The sequence below is a fragment of the Perca fluviatilis genome, chromosome 5, assembly GCF_010015445.1.
Source record: "Perca fluviatilis chromosome 5, GENO_Pfluv_1.0, whole genome shotgun sequence".
Lineage (NCBI taxonomy): Eukaryota > Metazoa > Chordata > Actinopteri > Perciformes > Percidae > Perca > Perca fluviatilis.
Window position 1 is genome coordinate 977,978 of NC_053116.1, and position 6,105 is coordinate 984,082.

At 42.4% G+C, this 6,105-nt stretch overlaps 1 protein-coding gene across 1 annotated transcript in view; it reads left to right on the plus strand.

The window, feature by feature from the left end:
- LOC120558777 (dnaJ homolog subfamily C member 5-like) overlaps nucleotides 1-6,105 on the plus strand; it is a 47,296-nt gene that overhangs the window by 39,002 nt on the left and 2,189 nt on the right. The gene's annotated exons all lie outside the window — the stretch shown is intronic.

The following is a 6,105-nucleotide window of genomic DNA, read 5'->3' on the forward strand; positions in this document are numbered from 1 at the left end:
GAACAGAAGGGGGACCCTGTCCAAACATAGAGACATGTTTACTAAAGAATTACACCACAGTTTTATCTGTGTGAGGTATGCACAAAAATTCTGATGTTTTTTTATTTAAATTTTTTTCATTTCTAAAAAACAATCACAACAAAGAAAAAGCATAAAAATGCCAAACTTCAGCACAAAAAGAAAGTGGTAACAGAGGAAACCTTTGCAAATTATTTCTGCTCACAAATTTTAGTCTGGAGTTTGTGGAGCAAACCAACTATATTTTGGTTAATTAACAAATGAGAGATGGACCTAGAGAGAGAGAGAGACTTTTTTCTCAGGACGCCGTGTCAATGCGGGAAGCTTTTTGTCTCTGGCTTCCCTTGCGCTATAAACAAACGTAAATGTGACTCGAAAGTGTACATTTGTAACACTTTCTTCCGTCCTACAGTGATTTGGCAACCTCCACATGCAGTCTGTGTGACGTAACATTTCATCATCTAGCCATATCAGTTGGGGTCCCCCACAGACAAAGGTTATGATGCACACTGCACATGCGACAAACATTGTATGCAGACAGGTAGTATAAGCTTTGCTGAGACTACACAAGGATCAACCAACTTTCCATCGATCAACTCAAGACATTGGCCAAGTGGAGATGTACGCCAGGCGTGCCAGGAGAGAGCTTTTTGGACATTTTGTTTTTCATTCACTCAGAAACTATTCATGGGTGAGAAACAAGCTGTCTCCTTTTTAGCCCGTTGGGAAACACTTGTCGAGGCTTTTCTCTCAGCCCGACGCTGGCTGGAAATGGGTCAGTGATCCTGTGTGTGTGTGTGTGTGTGTGTGTTCAGTGAGGAGTTGATAGGACTGGGGGGGTGTGGGGAGGGGGGCTGAGGGTGTTTATTTGTCCTCAATACCCTCGGGGAACATCACTGCAGGAGCCCCTTGCAGCTCACACTTCAACAGGTGCTCTATGTAATGACAACAACACTGTCCGTAGGCACGTCCACATGACACAAGCCTTCTTGATTGGGCAGAAATAACAGGCAAATGCATATAGATTTCCTTCACATAAGGTAACAGACTCATTGCATGTACACGGAGCAATCATGCATACTGCTGGTTTAGGCTGAATCCCATTTTCACCGTCGTACCCCTACCGAGTGGTAAGGACTAGGGGTGGTTACGGTTACGTCATCATACATCGTCGCTAGCTCGCTGCCATGGAGTCCATTCAAGGCTATTCAGACAAATGCGGGACTGTTGTGCAAATCAGCTAATGTAACATTAGCGTAGCGAACTAGCAGTTTTAAAAAAAATGTTTCAATGAAGAACATGGTTGCAAATATATACGTGCAGGACTGTGTAGAGCACAAAACAAGACTGTCGTAATTTTTAAATCAAATCTTTAAGCCAAAAATACTCGGGTACCCCCTGGTTTCAAGTAAGCTCGTGAAAATGCTTGGTCCCCTTAGCCCTACCCCTCGATCAAAACAGGAATTGGGATAGCCCTTACTCTCACGTGAATGTGCAAAACTAAGGGGAAGGAAATGGGATTCAGCCTAAGGCTACTTCATTGTAGATTTACCGTGGTCCTCCTCCTCTTTCTCCTCTCCTCCACTTCTTCCTACTTTTACGTTTGAACCTGGATCCACTTTCTCTTCCACATTTGAAGGATGGAGCTCCCTGTTTTTCACAATGAGAGCTGTGTGTGTGTGCGCACTGAGTCCAGTGGTATTATTAGTAGAGACATTAGTGACCTCTTGGTGTCATCGGAACAACACGTATACACTGATTGAGCCCCTTATTTTTTTGTTTTTAGTTTCCAGTTAGTTTTGTGAGAAAGTAAAAAATGCTGTACATGTCACGTAAAAGTGTATGTCTAGATTTCACGTCACTATTTCTTTGAGTTGGTCAGAAATGTAAACACCAAGTTTGTCGTTTTTCCTCTTCCATTCTATTTGTAGAATTTGCTTTTCATTCTTTTTGTTTTTCTTATTTATGTTGTAAACGAAAGGGAGGATGTTGATATCCAAAGTCTTATTTGTTTGTGTGGCAGCAGTTTTTTTTTTTAGATGATATAATCCTATAACAAACAGGCTGATTAGTTAGGGTATCATTTTCCAGAATAACTTTAGAATAATAACTACTCTTTTTGTCACACTCCAGCTCTGCTAAAGTGGAATATACATGATCATTGTGGTTGTTTGTGTCAGCAGTTCCAGAAATTGAACCCAACAGGCTAATTTATTCCTCAATCAAACTCTTTGTTTATGTATTTGTACATATCATGACAATAAGTCTCTTCCATGGCAAGCCTTCTATCACAAAATTGTTTCAGGGAATTTGCAGGTTCATAAATAATCCAAGAAAAAGTCCCAAATTAGCCCCGTTTGAGGCCACAGGAATAGAGCTAAATCAAGTGAATGCAGGTTTCTTCTCTTACATCAGTACAGTTAAAGGCCCTGACGCACCGAGCCGATAATCGGCTGTCGGACAGTCTGGCGAGGTCGGTGACTCCAGTCTGTTCGGTGTGTTCCGTGCAGTCGTCCGCTGGAGGAGCTGTCGGCATCCATTTGGGCCGATTTGACATGTTGAATCGGAGGGCGGGCAGTCCGACTCAATGACCAATCTGATTGGTGGAGTGCTAACCCGGAAATAACGAGCAGGATGAGCGGGACGAACACCTCTCAAAATCTGACGAAAATCTTTCAAACTGGCCTTTGTCGATCTGAAATGAAGATGTTTCGGTGATCTATCTTCGTAAAATACGAGATCGTAGATTCCCAACGAGCCGCCATTAATGGTCGGCGAGAGATAGCCAGACCCACGTGACACGTTCGTCATTTCCGGTTTTCATTTCTTGGGCGGCGATACAGATCAGCGCCGCCTGCTGTTATGGAGACGTATTACATCTCATGCACGCGCAGAATGTATGCTCAAGTCGGCGTTGCTTCGATGTGTTCTGAGGCACTTTTTGGACCCCGAGAGCCGACTGATCAGTCCGACTGGCTTTTCTGCCGACGGTCGGCCGTCTGGTTGGTGTGTCAGAGCCTTAATACACCATGCATGGTGTCGGCTCCAGTAAACCCATTTCAACAGTTCCAAACGGGCCTATTATGTCTGACTTGTATTCCTTGTTTTTATGTTTTTCTTCCAGTTTTTAATTTGGATTTTGGGTCCGATTGAGGAGCACTCTTTAAAGGGTTTTTATGAAACCGGCAAAGGCTCCCCTCTTTAATCAAATCTGTCTTTACTGTATTCCTTTTGTGCTTTGTATCATGTGTTGCAGCCCAGTCTCACAGCAGTTCGTGCAATGGTCACGTTATTTAATCTATCGATTCATGTACACGGACTCGGTTTTTTTTTCGTGGTGGTCAGCACATTTTTTAAACTAATGTATTTCATTGGGAAGCATCTGTCGTGATCACAGCACGACTACGGTAGCAAGTAGTATGAAATGCTGAAAACCCACGCAGGGAGGTTGGTTGGGGGGGTGGATGGGTCAAACAACACAGGACTTTGACCCAGGAGACCGGGCATCATGTCCTGCATCCCCCAGATACCGCGTATCGTGGCCCGGCGTGTGACGTGTCCTTTTCCCCGTTCTTCTTTCCCTAAACCCAACCTCCGTAGAGATGCTTTCCATTACATGCTGACCACCACGAAACCCCCCCCCGACATAAACATGTCCGTGTACACGAATCAATAGATGAAAAATAACGTGACCATTTCACAGGTTGCATGTGTCCCTGCAAAGCCACGTTGTTAAAAAAAGCCCCAAATCCCTCCTTTTCCCTCATTTTTTTCCTCTATTGACCAAAACATGCAACAGTGTGGGAGTGAATGCAGCGTGAAGCCTGGAGGAGTCCAGAAACCTCCTTTGTTAGATCTAAAACAACAAGTGTGAATATAGTGACCAGAAGATAATCATATCCAAGCGCTATTTTATTTATTTGATTTTTTTTTTCTTATGTTTTTAACATTGAGGGGATGTATAGAATTTTTTAGATGTGAACCATTTTCGACAATGAAGTGGCAAAATGGCTGTGCTCTATGTACACGCAGCGGCTCGCGGTACATAGAGACGTAGAGGTTTTTCTGTTCTTAGCATGGGCCGTCAGGCAGACGTGTGGGTAAATGAAGTTGTAAAATAAATGTTTTCTGTTGCTTCAGAGCCTCTGTCTTCGCTGTGAGTTTCTTTGATTGAAAAGAATGATTCATGAGCAAAGTATGTCTTTAAAAGGAGAACCTTTAATTGTTGAAAATACTGGACATTAATGAACACTTGAACATGTCCTTTCCTATGCAAACAACTACATTACAGTGTGTTAAACATCAATTCAATGCTTATATCAAGTCAAGTAAACTTTGTCAATTCTGCAATATGTGCCGGACGTACAGAGGAATACCTTTCTCTCTGACCCACGGTGCAACAAGTATGAAGATAAAAGATAAGAAATAGATACAATTAAGAAAGATAAAAAGGATATGTCATATAGGCCTACAATACAATAAATACATTCTAAGTAGTGCATGTAAGGAAAAACCAAACGGTATAGAAAACTAAATGTTTTGAAAATGTGCAATATAAAGGAAGTGTTCTTGAGAAGTGGCTGGTGCTGTCCCTGATGGGAGGGAGTCCAGGGTCCAGAGTTCTTGGGGGCAGAGGAGAGGGGTGTAGAGCTCAAGGGGGGTAAGCGATCCTCCGGAAAGCGTACCTTCTATGGGGAGATTCTGATGCTACCAAGCCATCACCTCCCGTTAGCATCCCATTGACTCCCATTCATTCTGACATCACTTTGACAGTGAATAACTTTACATCTGAAGCGTTTAAAGACTCTATTTGTCCGTTGTTTATTTCTAAAGAAACACGACAATGTATAAAAGGCTCCATTACCTTGTACCTCACGTTATGGCTCCGTAGCAGACGTTTTTATAAAAATAGGCTAACGATTGGGTCATAACCACGAGACTTACTGTCACACAGTAGAGGAATTACCGTATAGTACAGGAGAAGCTCACAGGCAGTTTGGACTTCCATTAGCTGTTTAGGTTTAATGACTAATGTTAACTAGCATGTTAGTGATCAGTAATTACTAATGTTAACTAGCATGTTAGTGATCAGTAATTAGCCTGTGCCTATGTTATCTCCTTACATATACCTACGCTCTCCGTCTCTGTAAGATTGGGAATGATTGAGATTTCTCTCGGCACAGCTACCAGAAGACTTCACACTTTCAGACAGGTTGCTCACGTCACATCTACGTCTTCAAGCTCAGATGGAGGCTGCTCAGTAACGCTCAGCCAGCACCGGGAAAGAGACTTCACTGGTCTCCGTCGAAGTCTACGGCGTCGCGGTGTCTGTTTATTTCATTGTCTATGGTAGAGCTTCCTGACAGCCTGGCCAATGAAGCTGTTAGCCAGTGGTACAGTATATATGGTGTTTGGAGATGCTGTTGAAGTAAACTGTGGCGCAAAAAGCAAAACGCTCTTTTAACAAGTAATCTGGTTATTATAATGTGCATGAAAGTATGGCAGCAGCTAGATGTAGAGGGACGTCTCTGCAGGGGGTCCCGGTAGCTTACAGGAATTAAGGTGTCTCAAGTTTAAATGTGGTCGTTAGGGCTGCAACTAACAATTATTCTCATTGTCCTTCAAACCGTCAATTATTTTCTTGATTCATGGATAAGTTGTTTGGTCTCTAAAATGTAAGAAAAATGTGGATCAGTGTTTCCCAACAAAGCCCAAGATGACATCCTCAAATGTCTTGTTTTGTCCACAACTCAAACATATTAATTTTACTGTCCCAGAGGAGAGAAGAAACTAGGAACATATTCATATTTAACACGCTGGAATTGGAGAACTTTCACTCAAACTGATTAACCAATTATTAAAATAGTTGGCGATAAATGTAATAGTTGACAACTCATCGATTCATCTTTTCACCGCTAGTGGTAATTGATAAATATATATATATTTAAAAAGTCTACGGGGCTAGTGGTAATTGATAAATATATAAAAAAGTCTACAGGGTTAGGAGAGTGAGTGTGTAACTGTAGAAAGAGCAACAGCCTGGCATGCTCCTAATCCGTCCACATACCAGCCACTGCCTGATATGGT